Source organism: Anabrus simplex, chromosome 1, assembly GCF_040414725.1.
Source record: "Anabrus simplex isolate iqAnaSimp1 chromosome 1, ASM4041472v1, whole genome shotgun sequence".
NCBI lineage: Eukaryota > Metazoa > Arthropoda > Insecta > Orthoptera > Tettigoniidae > Anabrus > Anabrus simplex.
The window spans coordinates 1,551,326,251-1,551,347,392 of NC_090265.1; the positions used below are offsets into that span (position 1 = coordinate 1,551,326,251).

The following is a 21,142-nucleotide window of genomic DNA, read 5'->3' on the forward strand; positions in this document are numbered from 1 at the left end:
GAGCGCGTCTCGCTACTTAGAAACTTCTTTTCTGTTGTGATCCTCTGGAGCTTAGAGATAAGACACGGCTGCAATTAACAAGCATTCTTACCAGAACCTCCTACTATAGAAGCTGCAGCACATACATTGTGAGGTCTTTACTGGCAGATCCACATTATTAAATGACGAGGGTTTCTTTAACTTAACTGCTAATAGTATTTTTATCCATACTCACCAGACACACAACAATTCTCGCTTCAAGACGCCACAGCTTTCAACGGATATCTGAAAATAGAAGAGAAAGAAACGTCATAATATGTTCGGCCATGTATTAATTATAGTCTACTGTCGTGAGGGAATATATGACGTAAGTGCTGTCTGTATTATCATGTAGTTTGTAATTATACAATAACTGTAGGCCTAATTGTCATTCTGAAATGGGCATTAAGAAAGTTACTATCGTCGCCAAAGCCTGAGACAGTCCCATATACAAAAAGGAACATCATTGTCCCTAGGCCAGCGAAGAAGGTGGCATGCAAATATTGGAGTGCACGTCGTCAGCGTGAGATCATCGTCAATTGTATTGCTTGCCATATTCTAAGGGTCGCAGTCGCGCTGTCACTGGCTTCTCACCAAAGCAGCTGCGTTTGAAATCCACGACAAAGCTTGTGGGATTTTTTTAATGAGTAGTCTCCTCCCTATATTCACGTTAAGCGATATCAACAGTCACGTAAAAGTACAAGCGTGCTTGATTTCTGTTTGACTTATGAGCCTTGGTTCGCTGCCTCTCATACAAGATAGCCCTCCAATAGGTCTCACGAGGCTGAGTGAAACCCTTTCCAGCACTCGGTCCAGAATTAAAATCCTTGAACTGGCCGGGAATAGCACCCAGGGTAAGAGGATGCACCCTACCCATGCACTATAAGGCTTATACACATTTCTAAAATGAATACGATGTAAAAGGAAGCCATCCTGTTAAGGTCCCGAACAATGGAGTTCTCGGGGAGAAGAACTATGGCATTAACATTGCGTTTGAGGAAGTGGAAGGGATGTCAAATAAACTACGTTATCATAAAGCAGCAGGAATAGAATTATACCTGAAATGGTGGAATATAGTGGGAAGATAGGGATGGAAGAGCTTCATAGAATTATAAGACTGGCGTAGAATGAGAGAACGGTACCTCCTGATTAGATGAAAGCGATTGCTTTTTGTTCTTGACACGGCGTCAACTTCTTCAAGTGCCTCTCTGGCTAGCCATGTGGACACTGTGTACAAAGGAAAGGGTGATAGATATAAAGCTGAAAATTACGGGTCAGTCAGTTTGACAAGCATTTCATGTAAGCTTTGGGAAAGCATTCTTTCTGATTATATTTGACATGTTTGCGAAATTAATAACAGTTTCGATAGACTGCACTTTGGGTTTAGGAAAGTTATTCCTCAACGTGTAGGAATCCAGCAAGATATAGCAGATATCTTGGATTCAGGAGGTCAAATGGACTGTATCGCGATTGATCTGTCTAAAGCATTTGATAGGGTGGATCATGGGAGACTACTGGAAAAAATGAGTGCAACTGGACTAGACAAAAAAGTGACTGAATGAGATGCTGTACTTCTAGAAAATAGATCTCGGAGAATTAGAGTAAGCGAAGCTCTATTGACCGTGTAATAATGAAGACGGGAATTACTCAAGGCAGTATTATTGGACCTTTATGTTTTCTTATATATAAATGGTTTGAGGAAAGAAGTGGAATCAGAGGTAGGGATTTTTACGGATGATGTTATTCTGTATAGAGTAATAAATGAGTTAATTGTTGTGAGCAACTGAAAAAATGACCTCGGTAATGTTGTGACATGGACAGCAGGCAATGGTATGGTGATAAAGGTAGTTAAAAGTCAGGTTTTGAGTTTCACAAATGGGAAAAGTCCTCTCACTTTTAATTACTGCGTTGTTGGGGTGAAAGTTCCCTTTGGGGATCACTGTGAGTACCTAGGTGTTGATGTAATGAAAGATCTTCATTGGGGTAATCACATAAATATGAATGTAAATAAAGGGTACGGATCTCTCCACATGGTTATGAGGGTATTTAGGGGTTGTAGTAAGGAAGTAATGGAGAGGGCATACAATCAGACAATGTTCACAGACAGTCTGAAATATAGGGTGCGATAAATGGTGGAGGATAAGTTGGATGAAAACCAGTGTGGTTTCAGACCACATAGAGGCTGTCATGACCAGATTTTCAGTAAGAGCCAAGTAATTGAAACATGCTACCATATGAATAGACAGTTATTTTTAAGTTTCATGTAAAGGGAACTTAAGTTAGCCGCAATGAGGAATTATGAGATTAGGGGTAGGTTATTACAGACAATCAAAGGCACTTATGTTGACAATCGGGCCGCAGTGTGAATTGATGGTAGAATGAGTTCTTGGTTCAAAGCAGTTACGGAGGTTAGACAAGGCTTTAATCTGTCACCTTTATTGTTCGTAATATAGGTGGATCATTTACTGGAAGGTATAAAATGCCAAAGAGGAATTCAGTTAGGTGGAAATGGAGTAAGCAGTTTGGCCTCTGCCGGTGACTTAGTGTTAATGACAGGAAATGCGAAAAGCCTTAAGTACAGGGTGGCACTCCTTTTCATCTCAAATATTTTCTGACTAGGTGGTTTTCATCTAGAGCAGGGCCTCTCAGGGTGCATGCGCGTGGTGCATGCACTGTGCACGGTGCAAAAGACGACATGGCTTGGTTGATCAGAGTGCAGACCCCCCACTCCTCGATTTGGAGCAATAGCGCTTACTCTCTCTTTCCTCACGCCTGTCTCGCTCGCTCCGCCTGTCTCCCTCTGCCCCACTTGCGCCGTAGCGCTCCAAATCCGGGCTGACTTGAGCCGAGTATAGGCGAGTTGAGCCGAGCTTAGCCGAGTAGCCCAGAGACGAAGCGTTGATCCGAGCCATGCCGAGCGGCAGTGATGCACAGTGCACGGAACTCTTGCGCCTCTATCTGCACGCGTGAGATTTTGGGCGTTTGAGAGGCCCTGATCTAGAGCTACAGAAGCGCCATCGAGGAACACATGAAATACCATGCAATATGTTTTCCATACATATATAAGCATCGAGACAGTGATACCACGTTGTTTCTTTTAAATGGAGCTATACTCTTTTCTATTGCATACATACTTGTCCGTAGGCCACCACATTCAGGGACGGAATTATTCCCACAATCAGACTTGTATCTCTGAGGAAAAGAAGTATTAAAGAGTACAAGTTTCTAATGAGGTGGCAACATTCTGAACGTTACTGACATGGTGTGGATCATGTGTCAGAGACTTTCACTGTCTTCAGTTTTATCAACACGATGAGTGAGTCATTGTCTTCTTGAGCCACGGGTAATACTGTACGGATAGTAGTACCTCGTGGGGATCTCTGTAAGAGAAGAGTTCATCATTAGGGTAATCACATTAACGAGGTTGCAAACAAAGGTTAAAGGTCATTCAGTTAGTATGAGGGTATTTAGGGATTGTAGTAAGGATGTAAAGGATAGAATATGCTTCCAGTGTATGGGCCCACGCCAGTATTGCTTTATACGAGAACTGGAGAAGATCCACAGAAAAGCAGCACGATTTGTTATGGTTGATTTCCGACAAAAGAGTAGTATCAAAAAAAGTTGCAAATATTGGGCTGAGAAGACTTGGGAGTTAGGAGACGAGCTGCCTGACTAAGAGGCATTTCCGAGCAATCAGCAGAAGATGGCGTGGAATGAGCTTGAGTGGAGCTTTTATAGGAAAAATAATAATATGCAGATAAGCCGGCATTCTAAAAGAAAAATTGGGGAAATATTCATTTATAGGAAGACCGGGGTTGGAATAAGTTATCAAGAGAATTCGATGCATTTCCAAGTTTTTTGAATCATTTAAGAGAAGACAAATCAAACAATTGATAAGGGATCCACCTTCTTCGCAACAGTCCTAAATTCAGATCAATGATAACAGACAGACAGACAGACAGACAGACAGACAGACAGACAGACAGACAGACAGACAGACAGACAGACAGACAGACAGACAGACAGACAGACAGACAGACAGACAGACAGACAGACAGACAGACAGACAGACAGACATAGATTAATTGTAACTCCTGACGGCACACTTCAATACTCCTTTTCGCTAGTGCTACTTGTCTAACTTTGGAAATAATTACATCGCTGAACATGGCTGCCGCTGCTAAGCTATACATGCGACAGATACGAATACAGTTCAATTTAAAAGAAGCAAGCATCGCTACTTCGGTACTTGTTACACATCTTACATGGTCCTACAAGTGCCCTTTATTATTTTTGACCTTGGCGAAAATTACTTATCGCTATCTTAACTAGTCAGATGGTACTTGAGGTGAAGTAACTTTGGTGGGCCATCCTGGGGATGAAAAGTGGTGCGGTGAGTGGAATTTGAAAACTGGCCTTAAATAGACTAAAGTGATGTGGGTAGGGAACAAACCTACGGGAGTTAAGTGCCAGATAGGGAGTAAGAAATTGGATTAAGTTGATCCCTTCAAGTATTTAAGAAATTTATTTGCTCATGATAGTGAATCTGATTCAAGATGCAGAAAAGCTAATGCTTCGAGCTCGCAGTTGCAAGCAACGGAGTTCTGTAAGGAAGAAGCGAGTTCTTTACATCGGTCTGTTTTCAGACCGACTTTCCTGAGCGGCAGTGAAATTTCGGTGGACTCTGGGTATCTTACTCAACTCAGAAGTTGGAAGTAACAGGCATGGCATTAGCAAGGATGATCGCAGATGCAAACAGGTGGGAACAATGGTAGGAGTGTTCTACGAATGAGGTAAAGTCGACGTCAAGAGTAAAGTCAAAAGCTGTGCATATAAACCTTACTGCAATGAACTTTAAATATCAATTCTCCTCCTTAAAGAACGTTTCCGTATTTCCCTTTACACCGCGAAAGAAACAAAAGCACAAGAGCACAGGACATGCATATTCTCACCATACACAATCACCTGTCCTCAGCATATATCAGTTCCTTCACAGTTAGTGCAGTTCGTGAATGGAACAGTTTGCCTCAAGATATCAATGTCCAAGAAATTAAAAGTGCATGCACAAAATATCTGAGGGAAAGACACAAATAGCAAGACATAATCACTTTCTTACACCCTCGTCCTCCCTTCTTTTAAATTCTCCTTCATCCATCTACTTTATACTTACCCTGTACCTTTCTCAACAGGACAAGAGTGTATCTATGTATCTTAAAAACAGTACCCATTTTCTGTATTATTGTGCCCTTTCACCTTGACTTCTGTAATTTTAATGTACAAGTAGTTACTGTTAGCTGTACTGCCGTCCTAAGCCAAAAGGGCGTATCTCAAGAACTTCAAATGTTTGGCAAGTGACCAATTTTGTAAATTACAAATTGTATCTCGTATTAAATCGAACATTACTATTTTCGTGTTTGTACCGAAACTAATAATTGTTCTTCCTTAATTATATCTCAGAGTTAAGACTACATTGTTGGAGAAAACCGAACACTGTTAATTCTTCTAGGATTTCAAAAGACGTTTGAGCTATGGCATAAATTACTAGTGTTTCTTTCACCACTTTCTAAATGAGATACGGCTGCTTTGCTGATGAAATAAGTAGAGTGACGCTTAAACATTACTATGGTGAAAACAAATTGAAAATTTAAAAACAATGTTATACGCCCTGTAGACATAGGACGGATATATTGTTCAATAGTTCTACATGTTTTAAGTTTATAATAGGTTACTTTTTAATGATATGTAATAATTAGTTATGAACCTAATTTTGGTACTGGTTATGTGTAAGAGAGGGACAGCTGTCCCTAACTTTGTTAGGATAAATAAATTATCTATCTACTGTATTTACTGTATCTATCATGTGGAACTAATGGAGGAGGATAGGATGGCCTCGGCCATGGAGGGTAAAGGAGGTAGAGGGAGATCTAGGCGACGATGGATATAATTTTTTAATGATTAAATGCTAAACGATGTGGAACTAAACGAGGCCACAGCGCGTGTTACAAATAGAGGATTGTGGAGACAATTAGCTCACAAAAGCTTTGCAGACTGAATGCTGAATTGTCTAACAGTCTAAAATGAAATTGTATGTATGTATGTATGTATGTATGTATGTATGTATGTATGTATGTATGTATGTATGTATGTATGTATGTATGTATGTATGTATGTATGTATGTATATAATAGTTCCCATTATCTATGGACTGATTCAAAAGAACAAATGTACTCTACAAGCATTCATGGGGTTGTTCTTAAATTAGAACAGAGACAGATTAGAAGGAGAGACACAAAAACAATATCACTTCTGTTTAAAGAGTATAATAATGTTATCTGCTTTACATCCCACTAACTACCTTTTTTTACGGTTTTCGGAGACACCTTTAAATAGTGTATGTTTATGACTATTATCTATCTCACTGGTAGATATCGTATTTGAAAAAATTAATTGTACATTATGATGTAAACCTGTAGGTAGTACGGCAGATATGAGGTGCTTTGTGGTCATCAGTTGCACAGCTATATCCATTACATAGATTAAGCTCCCATTTCATAATCGCACTGCATTACAAAATACTGTAACAGTAGGGTAGGGATTATATGTTCCCTGTTCACGCAATTAATTATAAATAAGCACTTTAACAGCATAATTTACAGGAAATGTGTTATTAATAGAATTATTTAATGGTCACATTATAACCATTTGATGAGTTCTACATACGTTGAGATTTCTCATCCACTTCATGGAATGTACATTACTGGAGGAATTATTTTCATGTAGCCAAGGATACTGCACCTGTACAAAGCTCCTGCTGCCTGATTATAAACCGCGCATCTCCTCTGGCGTTCTCGGGTCTTCAAACCTAGTGATGTTTGTGGGTGCATATTGACCTCATCATCTCTCAACGTGTTCACCTGTTCTCATATTGTTGTACTCCAAAATTTACACTTAACTGAACCCCACCCAGTCAGTTTATATCTTCTAGTAATAGTGTATTTAACAGATAAAGAAACAAGTGAATTGGAAAGTGTCTCATTTCTAAAACTACACTGCCTGACCAAAGAAATGAAGCACTCTCCGAAGGGGATGAGGAAAAGAAATGAAACTTCACGTGTTGAGAGGGTATGTGGTGTTACTTCAGTGATTACAAAATCCAGTGAAATTTACAAAGAACTTGGCAGTACAAGACCACTTCTGAGTATGGCGTTGCACTCCGTCTGATCTGGACGCATGCACTGATTCTGTCGGAAAGGGTGACATAAAGCCGTTGTATACACTCCTGAGGCAAGCTGGCTCACAACTGCTGCTGTAACTGACCCTTGATGTCCCGGATACTGGCACAGGGATGAAGTTGACATCCGAGCTAGTCCCATGCATGTTCTATCGGGGACAGATCAGGGATATTGCTGGCCATGGGAGTACCTTAACATCACGCCGACAGTTCATAGAGACACGTGCCGTGTGTTGACGAGCATTGTCGTTTTGAAGAATGGCATCACGATACTGTCGCATGAGAGGTAACTCATGAGGACACAGGAAGTTCATGACGTACCGTTGTGCCGTCATAGTTCTCTCAATCACTATCAGCCGTACTCACAGACGACGGTGATGTGGGGTAGTTCAGAACCGCGATTCATTGCCGAAAACAATGCGATGTCCATGATTCCCGGTCACGACACCACTCCAGACGCCGCCACTTGGGTTGTGTTAATGGCAGCCTGCACATGGGACGATAATGCCAGAGTCCGGCTGCTGCTAGTCTCCGACCAATGGTGCGGGATGACGCAGAATAGTGCAGGGAGTCCGTCACTTGTCCTCGGATGGCAGGCGCAGATGAAAATATATTATGGCGTACTTAGCGCACAATACGGTGATCCTCCCTTGTTGTATTCAAACGTGGTCGACCGAAATCTTCACAGCAAGTGTGTCTGCCCTCACGTTTCCGTGCAGTCCAACATCAGGCCACTGACAATTCCAAATGCCCCACAAATCTGGATATTGCACGATTCGACGGACACGCACAATGAGGTCCATTTCAAACTGTCAGGTGCCGATAACGCGGTCTCACACAAGTACGTGTCCTTTACGGTGATCACTCAACATCTGGCGCTGTTCACGCCCTTATATACACTATACCAGGCCTGGTAACAACACTGAACACGAACAACTCTGGTGGCCGTTCTACCTGCCACAGAGAATCATTTATGCACACGCCGATGTTGTGTACGTGTACGAAGTTACATTGACATCCGACTGTTTCTTGTGGAAGCTTCAACTCTTTTATCAGGCAGTTCATTCACCATACTTCTCATTTCACTTTGACCATGGATATATGAAGGGTGACAGAGTAGAGATGACTAACCAAAAGTCATGAAACAGGGGTTAGTTATTCTTATAAACTCTCAGGATGAAGATGTATTTTGTGCCCGACATAACTGTCACATAATGGTACTACTTCAGCGTGATATCTTTCTCTGGAACAAAGGTAGTATTTTACTTGCCTTCAATCCAGAAATGACTAAGCCATAGCCCACAAGAGGAAACTATGCTAAGCCAGAAAAAAGGCTTGAGCTAATGATTTATCGAGAGTTTCTGACAGAATTGTGTTAGAAATCCTAAGTAAGGATGTAAAGGAGAGGGCATATAAGTCTCTGGTAAGACCCCAACTAGAGTATGGTTCCAGTGTATGGGACCCACACCAGGATTACCTGATTCAAGAAGAAAAAATAAAAAAGCAGCCCGATTTGTTCTGGGTGATTTCCAACAAAAGAGTAGCGTTACAAAACTGTTGCAAAGTTTGGACTGGGAATAATTCGGAGAAAGAAGACGAGCTGCTCGACTAAGTGGTATGTTCTGAGCTGTCAGCGGAGAGGTGGCATGGAATGACATTAGTAGACGAATAAGTTTGAGTGGCGTTTATAAAAGTGGGAAAGATCACAATATGAAGATAAAGTTGGAATTCAAGAGGACAAACTGGGGCAAACATTCATTTATAGGAAGGGGAGTTAGGGATTGGAATAACTTACAAAGGGATATGTTCAATAAAATTCCAATTTCTTTGAAATCCTTTAGGAAAAGGCTAGGAAAACAACAGATAGGGAATCTGCCACCTGGGCGACTGCCCTAAATGCAGATCCGTATTGATTGATTGATTGATTGATTGATTGATTGATTGATTGATTGATTGATTGATTGATTGATTGATTGATTGATTGATTGATTGATTGATTGATTGATTGATTGATGCTGTAGGTAAAACGGTCACTAATACTGCTGGCAAAAGTGAGGAAATTTGTTTCACTAAAATGTAGTAGAGGAAGCTCACAGATTCCACTCCGAGACGTGAATATCTGCTCACTGGGTTGAAATGATTGCAAATGCCCATAAGAAGGAGCCATAATTTCACTTCACAAAAATGTTAAATCAAGGCATTTTCAGCCCAACCCCTCTGAAGAAAGGAGTTTTAAACAAGTAAACCTTCACCGATGACAAGAAATTTGAATGGCTTACAGCACGTTGTACTCTTCTTCAAGAGGAAACACAAATTGCATGCCACTTAAAAAGGATCATTTTTAATTGGACTTGTGCTAATGCATTCCACCAGTTCCACATTACTTCTGTAAGCAACTGAAAAGCTGGACACCGAACCACATGGTAAATTGTAAACTATGCCCCCATTTGACAAAGATGAATCTGTTTGTTCTTAGTAGTAACATATTGTAATTAGATTGCCTTTGCTGGTGAAATGTAGTGTTTACAGTGCACTGTGTCTTCTGGAATGAGCTAGAATAAATTTGCTACCTTCATTGACCTGTGTCAATAACATCCCTGGCTTTGACAATATGAAAGTGACCGAGGTATGAGTGATGCTAGTAATACAATTCCTTATGAAGCCAATCCCTGTTATGAATGGTGTGAAAATATCACTCATAGGATCGGTTGGTGCATGCATTTCAGTGGGTTTGGCAGACTGATTCTGGCTAGGTGAGGGAAGCAACGGGAAACTACCTCACTCGTCATTTCCCTAGTATACCTCTACAATGATGCCTAGGCTATCAATGACGGTTGTTGGTGGAACTGTGGAGGATCAAAGCAGCCTTCAGACCGAATACCCAAAGAAAACATTGTAATTAGGATACGTCTGAACGTAGCTTAAATTATTGTAGTGTATTATAGTATCTCATTAGATATTAACGTGCTTATTCTATTGTAAAATATTTGTGTAGTATAGTAGAAGAATCTGTAGGAACTGTCTTACTAGAATTCTGTTGAAATTAGGATAGGTTAACTGCAGTTTAGAATTGTGTAATTCTTGTGTATTCAATAATTAGCAGCAGTTTTTATCTAGTTACGCTAAAAATATTGTGCGACTAAGTAGTATTTTAGTGCAGTAGTTCATTAGTTACCTTATAGTCCTGTGATCTTTCTGTACTAGCCTACACAGCATTTCTTTCTTTATTTTGCACATACGTTATTCATTTTTAATTTTCTTTTCATTTGTACGTAAAGAATGACTAAGGAGTGCAAGTATAGGGACTGTTGATGTGGACAGGCATTAAGTATGAGGGAGGAGTTCGAGAGTTTGAGGGAGATAATTAGAATTCTCTCAGAAGATAGAAAGGAAGGTAGGCCTCCCTCAAACAATATACAGGATACAGTAGGTATGAAATAGGGATGGTAAAGGAAAAGGGGGATGATTTTAGAGGACAGGTGGTCGAATATTCTAAGGGGAAGGAGACTGCAGGCTAAGGGCTCTATTCAAGATCAGAATTCAGGACAGGTGTCTGTGAGAAATCGGTACGAGTCACTGTAGGTAGAACAGCAGAAGGAAGACGAGGAGCAGGGAACTTTTGCTGAGAAATGTGGAAGTAGGAGGAAGGGAAAATGTAGGAAGTGTAGAGTAAATGACAGAAAAAGACAAGTGGAACAGGGTCATGGGGGGAGGAAACGGAGGAAGGAAGTAGATTCAGCATTTTTCAGGAAATATAGGGCTGACCAAGAGGAGAGGGGGTCAAAGGAGGCGTGTGGGGTTGAGGCTCTGGTCATGAGAGATTCCATTGTTAGACACGTGGAGAAAGTGTGTGGAGGAAAGAGAACCAGGGTAGAGTGTTATACAGGAATTAGGTTGAGGCAGATGTTGAAAAAAGTAAAAAAAAAAAAAAATGAAATATCGCATGGCTTTTAGTGCCGGGATATCCCAGGACGGATTCGGCTCGCCAGGTGCAGGTCTTTCTATTTGAATCCCTTAGGCGACCTGCGCGTCGTGATAAGGATGCAATGATGATGAAGTCAACACATACACCCAGTCCCCGTGCCATTGGAATTAACCAATTAAGGTTAAAATCCCCGACCCGGCCGGGAATCGAACCCGGGACCCTCTGAACCGAAGGCCAGGACCCTGATCGTTCAGCCAACGAGTCGGACAAAAAAGTAAAAGAGAACGAGGAGGGAAAAGAGAAGTTAGTAGTGTTCCACGTTGGTACTAGCAACGTAAGGCAAGCAGATATAAGTACCAATATAGTTGGGGATGTGTGGGATATGCTAAATGCAGCGCGGGTGAAGTTTATGGAAGTGGAGATGGTTATCAGTGGAATGCTGTGGAGGAGGGATACTGCCTGGAAGGTGATTGGTGATTTAAATGAGAATATGGAGTCGGTATGTAGGAAAATGGGAGTGAGTTTTCTAGATCCTAATGGGTGGGTACGAGATAGGGATCTGCACTCACAAGGAAACATCGGCAATGGTTAAGTCGCCGATCGCGATGAAACTTGGAAAATACATTGAGGTACACGTAAAAACTATGTCGGCATCAATTTTGGGTGCCAATATTCATTAGGGCGTTAACTACGGGGCCTAAAAGTTGCGACATTTCAAATTCCGCGCGATCAGCGATGAATACCTGCTGGCCAATGCTAAGCTAGCACACTCTGCTTGCCTGGAGACACGCTTCTGCACCTCCTCCCCTCTCCGCTCCAACTGGTTCGTCACAGCACATTTCCCTTCTCTCCGCGCTTGCCGGCTGCTTAGCTGTTCAACGGGACCGGCTCTATACTTTGCTTCCTTTCGTACTATAATTATTGAAATCCTTAATGATAATATTATTCTTTTTACATCCCACTAACTACTCTTTTACGGTTTTCGGAGACGCGGAGGTGCCGGAATTTAGTCCAGCAGGAGTTCTTTTACGTGCCAGTAAATCTACCGACACGAGGCTGACGTATTTGAGCACCTTCAAATACCAGCGGACTGATCCAGGATCGAACCTGCCATGTTGGGGTCAGAAGGCCAGCGCCTCAACCGTCTGAGCCACTCAGCCCAGCAGAAATCCTTTAATTAACGTTCCGTTTCACACATAATGGTAATAAATAACCTACACTACTATACCCGTATTTTATTCAAATGTTATACCGTACTTTCATTCCTGCTCATTTCGGTGAGTTGTCACATTCGTGGGATGGGGTACGGCGTCCTATTATTTACTTCTAAAACGCCTTAAAGCTGTCGGTAGTGTCCTTTAGAGTGGACATACATATGGAATTAATTAAACTAAATCACCCACCACTAAATAAATCTCCCACCTTTAAACAACGTTAAATACCTTTTTTTATGTAAAGAAATTACGTGCCCGTGTAGAGGATCTCAATGAATGTAATGAGATTCGGTACCTCGGGATATCAAAACTTGGTCATATGTCCAGATTTTCTTTTTATGTCCCCATCCCCCCAGCCATTTTTGTGTACGCTATCAGTTGTGTCATAACGAAATGACATCACGGACGACAACAGAAACAATTATAAACTCCGAGTTTAAAACTACTGCTATTTTCCGTATTGCGTACTCTGGTATAAGGAATAGGCCTATAGCTAAAACGTTTTATTTGTGCTTGTACTGAACGATTTATTTGTTTTGCAGTGACAGGCACAACACATTTCAATTGCAGAAAAAGTTGTCGAATATAAATAAATGTAATGCATAGGCAACTTTGATATGGGTATGACATGGAATGTAGTAATGTTTGACGTAATAAGGAAAGCCTTGAAAAATAAAAACTATGTGATTTATATATGCAGTAGATATACAGTAATCACAGGCAGACCTGTAGTCTTACTGTACCGGTACTTTTGCGTTATAGCTGACGAAGGTCTATGTATTCAACAAGTACCGATATTAAAGTATCACACTACAGTCTTCTGGGTATAATGGCAGTTACATACGCAAAAAGTTAAATGGCTATTGTACGAACTGGTACAACAACCAACAATTACAAGGCAACACAATAAATGACTCCGTATACATTACATCGGGCAAACTCCCCGTCAATAACTGATAGTAAACAAAAACAATATTTGGTCTATTCGAAACATTAAAAAATAGTGAAAAGAAAACCGAAACAAAACACGATTAACAACAGGCACCATACTTTTTTGCTAATTGCTTTACGTCGCACCGACACAGATAGGTTTTATGGCGACGATGGGATAGGAAAGGTCTAGGAGTTGGAAGGAAGCGGCCGTGGCTGTAATTAAGGTACAACCCCAGCATTTTCCTGGTGTGAAAATGGGAAACCACGGAGGACCATCTTCAGGGTTGCTGGCAGTGGGAGTCAAACCCACTATCTTCCGGATGCCTCTAACCGCACGTCCAACTCGCTCGATGCAAAAGTTTTCATAAACATTTTAGAAAACGTAAACTGACTAATACAGGGTACAATGTGGAAATCACAAAAGAGAGATATGAGGAAGGCTGATAGAGTCGCAAAGTGTAGCACCGGTTCTCTTCGACAGCTAAGCTGCCGGCAAGCGCGGGGAGAAGGGTAACGTGCTACGGCGAACCAATTGGAGTGGGGGAGGGGAGGAGGTGCAGAGGCGTGTCTCCAGCCACGCAGTGTGCCGGCTAGCATTGGCCAGCAGGTATTCATCGCTGATCGCGCGGAATTTGAAATGTCGCAAATTTTAGGTCCCGTAGTTAACACCCTAATGAATGTTGGCTCCCAAAATTGATGCCGACATCTCTTTTACGTGTACCTCAATGTGTTTTCCAAGTTTCATCGCGATCGGCGACTTAACCATTGCCGATGTTCCCTTGTTAGATGGCCTTCACTTAAACCGCAGTGGTACGTATAAGTTAGGCAATTTGTTTGGAAGGTTCATAGGGAGGTATATTCAGGGAAACGGGGTGGCCTAGGGAGCGGTAAAAAGCGGTACGGGGATCTGGAATTGAAGTAGGGATGACATAAAAATGTTGGTGTTGAACTGTAGAAGTATTGTAAAGAAAGGAATAGAATTCAGTAATTAATAAATATATAGTTACCCGACATTGTAATAGGAGTTGAATCATGGCTGAGAAATTATACAATGGATACAGAAATTTTCTCACAGAACTGGAGGGTGTATCGTAGATATATGATAGGAATAGTAGGAGGGGGAGTATTCATTCTGATTAAAGAAGAATTTGTAAGCTACGAACAAGTTAAAGATGAGAAACATGAAATTCTAGGTGTAGGCTCATTTCTGAAAATAATGGACAACTTGATGACATTTGAGTGTACAGACCGGGAAATGGTAGCGCTGACGCTGATTCAGAATTATTTGATAAGATAATCAGCTATGTGGGAAACCACATGGAAAGGAATTTGAGTATAGGAAAAATTACCAACAAGTGGCCAAAAAGTTAATATGAGAATGACAGCTGATTCAGATGGAATATGCTGGACGTTGTGCTGGCAAAACCAGATCCTCTATAGAGAAATCGAAGTAACAGTTGGTATTAGTGATCACGAGGCTGTTTTTGTAGTAGTTAAAAATAAATGTGATAAAATGGAAGGTCTTAGAAGTAGGACTATTAGACAGTACCATATGGCTGTGTGTACAAAGGAAAGGGTGTTAGACATACAGCTGAAAATTGCAGGTCAGTCAGTTTGACATGCAAGAGGCATGAGGGAGTTTTTAAAAAGGAAATGTGATCGGTGGAAAACGATAAATAAAAATGTAAACAGACTCTGGGATGGGTTTAAAGCAATTGTTGAGGAATGTGAAAACAGGCTTGTACCTTAAAAGGTGGTAAGGAATGGTAAAGACCCACCTTATTATAAAAGAGAAATAAAGAAACTAAAAGGAGGTGGAGACTGGAAAGAAATAGAGTTAGAAATGGCTGTGGAAGTAGGGAGAAATTGAAGAAACTTACTAGGAAATTGAATCTAGCAAGAAAGTCAGCCAAGGATAACATGATGGCGAGCATAATTGGCCGTCATACAAATTTTATTGACCGGGCGAGTTGGCCGTGCGCGTAGAGGCGCGCGGCTGTGAGCTGGCATCCGGGAGATAGTAGGTTCGAATCCAACTATCGGCAGCCCTGAAAATGGTTTTCCGTGGTTTCCCATTTTCACACCAGGCAAATGCTGGGGCTGTACCTTAATTAAGGCCACGGCCGCTTCCTTCCAACTCGTAGGCCTTTCCTATCCCATCGTCGCCATAAGACCTATCTGTGTCGGTGCGACGTAAAGCCCATAGCAAAAAAATATATATATTTATTGACAAATGAAAGTGTATGTATACGTACTTTAAGGCAGAAACAGGTTTCAAGAAGGACATTCCAGGAATCTTTAATGAACAAGGGGAGTGTGTATGTGAGGATCTTAAAAAGGCAGAAGTATTCAGTGAGCAGCCTGTAAAAATTGTTGGTTACAAGGATAATGTCCAGATAGAGGAGGTGAATAGTGGTAAAGAAGTATTAAAATTTACGTATGATAACGATGAAAATTACAATAAGGCACAAAATTTGAAAACTAGAAAAGCGGATGGAACTGATACGATTTCTGAAGATATACTAAAAACAAGGGGTTGGGATATTGTACCATATCTGAATTTCTTATCTGATTATTGTTTGCTTGAAGGAGCCATACCAAATGAATGGAGATTTGCTATAGAACCCCCTGTGTACAAAGGAAAGGGTGTTAGACATAAAGCTGAAAATTATAGGTCAGTCAGTTTGACATGCATTGCCTGTTAGCTTCCGGAAATATTTCTTTCTGATTTTATTAGACATGTTTGGGAAATCAATAACTGTTTCCATAGACTGCACTTTGGGTTTAGGAAAGATTCCACTGGAGCTCAACTTGTAGGAATCCAGCAAGATATAGTAGATATCTTGGATTCAGGAGGTCAAATGGACTGTATCGCGATTGACCTGTTCAAAGAATTTGATGGGGTGGATTGTGGGAGACTACTGGCAAAAAATGAGTGCAACTGGACTAGAAAAAAGTGTGACTGAATGGGATGCTATATTTCTAGAAAATAGATCTCAGAGAATTAGAGTTAGCGAAGTAGTCAAACTGTTCCTTCGCAATATTGATGATTACTTGGTACATTCTGATATTGTGATCCTGTCTGTCTGCCCAGAGGATGGGTCGGTCTTCAAAATAATTCTAGAAAATGCGTTAGCTGTGCCATAGTGAGGTGTACAAGGCCTACCGAGGTATCAGTTGGTGACTCGGGAATACTTGAGAAAGGCCTTCCCCTGGCGTATCCTGGGCAACGTTCTTTAGCAGAGCGGCTATCTTTCTCGAAACTTAGCATCCTCAAGTCTCATTAATACCCTTGAAATTTGTAGCTCTTCTAAACATCCATACGTATACATTAGTAAGTATAAGGAATTACAACAGCAAAGTGTCAATATCCTGGCCAAAAGAAACTACAAAAGTCACAGCTTCTGAGCTGCACACTGAGTCCATTCAGCCTTCGGGTTAGGAACAATGGACGTTCACAAAACCAGCCTATGATCCATGGAATGAGTACAGTGGACATTCAGTGTGGATTGGCGGGACTTTAAGAACCTTGATAACTCGGTGGATTGCGTTAGTATGAAGGAAAGTTTGAGTTAGTGCTCGACACTACCAGAGCAATATTTTATTGTACAATTTTCTGTAATTCACTGAAAGAACACCGTAACGCTGGGTTGGATTTTTTCCGTTTCCTTCTTCATTTACGTCCTCTTATACCCCACTATATGCGTACTAGATTAGAGAATCAGAACATTAATATAAACAGCGGAATGAAATATTATAGGAGGTCGTCATTTATTGAATGCAACTGGTAGGGTGCGTTACATCGCGTGGCTGGCGAGAAAAATTGCAGAAGAAGAATTTATATGATCGCTTCTTCATTACATTGACTGTAAACCAGCGATGCCCAAACGGTGCACAGTTTACAGTGTGAACACTGACATCGTCCGCTCTCGGGGAGAAAGAGACTGACCGTCGAGTTGGCCAGGTGTGTTGTATGACTTTGACGGCTAGGGAACGTAGCATACACGGTTCCGGACGCCGGTTCTTTGGAAGTGCTGTTGCAAAGGCATTGCATTACGGAAAGCACATCAAAAAGAGAAGTATTGACAAAAATTTACAATGTAATACTTCGTGAAAAACATTCATTCAAAACCCAATGAATTATTTCTAATCATCCTGTAGATAAGAAAACCAAACATAACCTTAAGCAATATGTTGAGTTTCAAAATGGATATAGCTTGGAATCATATTGTTTCACATTTTTAGGTATTAAATTTATGTATGTAAAATATTAGTGGAATTAGCTAGGAATCATTTTTTAAAATTGCATTTTAAATTTGAGTTTGTTCTTTGCAATAGTGTTAATTAAATTAGTGCGGAACCATCTTATTAAATTTCTTTTAAATATTCAATGAAACATAAGAACTATTTTTATTATATTTCAATTTTATTTACATATCCAGTAAACCTAAAATGAAAAACGAAGATTTTTTGGGAATGATTATTTGAATTCCATTGGTTTCTGCAAGAATCTTTTACTCTTCCGTCATAAGTACTTAGAAATGGAAAGAGAAAACAGCAATTAATTTCTGTAATTATTTTCTGTTACGCTGTTACTAACTTGAGAGTTATAGCACGCCTCTCCATAAGCTATCTTTTAGATTTGAAAACATTAACAGTCTATTTCACTATTTCATGTTGGCAGGGTTGCAGGGATCAGGGGACTCATTTATTAACGGTGTCCAATTGTTCTGCGATATATACCAATTAAGAGGAAGTGACAAATCTAACGGCACTTACACGCCATATATCGACAAAAGTGGATTTCATTACATCTTAGGTGTTCAAATCAATGAATGATGCGTTACACCTGGTTCATCTGGTCATATGCTTCTACATGAAGTTAATTACTGCTCTGGCAATCTCGAGCACTGACGATACCTGCCATTCAAACTAACATATCACACGACTGCAATGGCTACTCTGCATTGTCGATCAATGGCGGATGCGAAAAGCAATTAGTTTTGCAGACACGTATTTCATTACAGAAAAAAATTTATCGACTTGACACAATCGATTGTAGAGATTTATTTTGACTTTTCATCCGCAAATTTCCACGCTTCATTAACTTATATTTATGACGCAGGCTGCGATAAATCATTCCAGTCCAATTGCCCATCGTTTATAGTACCATCACCACTCGGTAGGTAATACGACCTTCGGAATGTCGTATATCAACAGAAAAAATTTATATTAAAGTCCAGGGAAACGTTCGTTCCGAGAGATAAAGTTTCCAGGTGCTAAATGATGAATAGTTTACTGCACGTTGAAGAACACACGTTTCAAGAATGATAATGTTATTAATTTTATGTCCCACTGACTACTTTTACTATTTTCAGAGACCCCGAAGTGCCAAAAATGCCCCGCAGGAATTATTTAACGTGCCAATAAATCTACCAATAACAGGCTAACGTAGTTGAGCACCTTCAAATACCATCAGACAGTCAAGATCGATCCTACTAAGTTAGACTCAGAAGACCAGAACTCGGAAGTTGTGCTACTCAGCTCGGCTCTGTTTCGAAAAATGAAAAAAATTTATAAGTCACCGAGACTGAAACGAGAAATGTGCTAACGCTACACTGGAGTCGATGACAGAATTTTTTATAGTAAACCAAGTAATGTGTTAATGATGCTTGTGGAACATTTCCTTTGAAAATGTACTTCTGCACATCCTGCATATTTATAACAAAAGTATTACTAATAGTCCGCTTCTGTGGTGTAGTGGTTAGCGTGATTAGCTGCCACCTCCGGCGACCCGGCTGCGATTCTCGGCTCTGCCACGAAATTTGAAAAGTGGTACGAGGGCTGGAACGGGGTCCACTCAGCCTTGGGAGGTCAACTGAATAGATGGGGAGGGGGTTTGATTCCCTCCTCTGCCATCCTCGGAAGGGTTTTAAGTCGTTTCCCACTTCTCCTCCAGACAAATGCCGGGATGGTGGCTAATTTAAGACCACGGTAGTTTCCTTCCCTCTTCCTTATCTATCCCTTCCAATCTTCTCATCTATCAACAAGGCCCCTGTTCAGCATAGATGGTGAGTCAATCTGGGCGACATACTCGTCCTCCTTCCCAATTGTACCCCGACCTAATTCTCACTCTCCAGGACACTGCCCTTAAGGCGATAGAGGTGGGATCCCTAACTAAGTCCGAGGGGGAAACCAACCCTGGAGGGTAATTGGATTAAGAAAGAAAAGAAAGAAAGAAAGAAAGAAAGAAATAAAGAAAGAAAGAAAGAAAGAAGAAAGAAAGAAAGAAAGAAAGAAGATAGTACTCATACAGTACTCAAGTTTTAAGACTGTCAAATTTTCACATTATTCTGATTTTATGTACCGGGTGAGTTCACTGCGCCTGAATTTTTCTGTTTTAGGCATCCCAAAGAACGTCACTGGCGGTGTGATGGTCGATTCTCTTTTGCCGTACACCATGAAACAGCCGTTTTTAACCACTTACTGCACCACCACCTTTGCAAAAACATGTATGCGACAGGGATTTATACAACGCATCAAACTGTCATACGGATATGTAAAACGTACATGCCAGTCATAAGATTTCAGTACGGTATGAAATGAACGCTAAAATGGATGTCATACTGATAGAAAACGTGTACGCATTTTTGAAGCGGAAGTACTTGTCCATCTAGTATGCTTTCCGATAAACTGCTGGCTGGATTCACTGTGGTGTCGCAGGTAAAGTAGTGTGCTGCAATATAAATGCGCTAGGTGGGTAAATTCGAATCGCACTTGAGCCTGATAATTTTATTCGCATTTTTTACTTCGAGAATCGCCCACAAAGCCAAAATATCCGAATACCCTCAAGTCGTGGATTATTTACTTATTTATTTACTAATTTTTTTTACTTATTTAGTTATTGTCGTCTGTGTGGACCTCTTTCGTGGTACAGGCACTGTGCTTCCTGTGCGTTCTGTCTTGCTTCCCCGTAGATGAAGAGCATGTCAACATACTTGTCTGTTGAATACATATGGAAGAAATGACCAGTACTGCTAGGCTACACCAAGTGTTAGGACAGTACACATTGAACATGCATGCTGCATGCTATTGGTCCGCCATCCGCCCTGTGACACATCTGGAAGGTCCGACATTGCATGTCTTTATTTCTTTGCAAACATTGCGTGCTGTTTTTTGAATGCCGCAACATTGGACTTGAAGCACAGTATACGAAGAAAATGATTTGGTTACAGTATGTTTCGAATCAACCGCCCAAGCACAGACGTTGTACCATTTCCGTACTCTTTCCATTACTCCACTGTGATTGTTGCCTCGCCATTATCAAAGAGCATAGTTGGTGTAAAACTACTTCCCGCTTCACACACACACACACACACACACACACACACACACACACACACACACACACACACACACACACACACACACACACACACACACACACACACACACACACACCGGCACGTTTTCTATCAGTATGCCATCGCTTTTAGCGCTAATTTCCTATCCAATCGAAAATTTATAACTTGCACGTACTTTTTACATATATGTATGACAGTTTGATGCATTGAGTAAATACATACATATTTCTGTTAGAATTTGTTTTACGTCGCACAGACACAGGAAGGTATTATGGCGAAGATCGGATAGGAAGGGGCTAGCAGTGGGAAGGAAGAGGCCGTGGCCTTAATTAAGGTACAGCCCAAGCATATGCCTGGTGTGAAAATGGGAAACCACGGAAAACCACCTTCAGGGCTGCTGACAGTGAGGTTCGAACTCATTGTCTCCCGGATGCAAGCTCACAGCTGCTCGCCTCAA

At 40.9% G+C, this 21,142-nt stretch overlaps 1 protein-coding gene across 3 annotated transcripts in view; it reads right to left on the reverse strand.

Annotated features, from left to right (window-relative positions):
• LOC136880312 (uncharacterized) overlaps positions 1–21,142 on the reverse strand; it is a 1,092,102-nt gene that overhangs the window by 163,600 nt on the left and 907,360 nt on the right. For all 3 annotated transcript variants that reach the window (XM_068229157.1, XM_068229158.1, XM_067153292.2), the window contains one exon: positions 215–264. The gene's annotated coding sequence lies outside the window, so the exon portion shown is untranslated. The remainder of the gene's footprint in view (positions 1–214; positions 265–21,142) is intronic.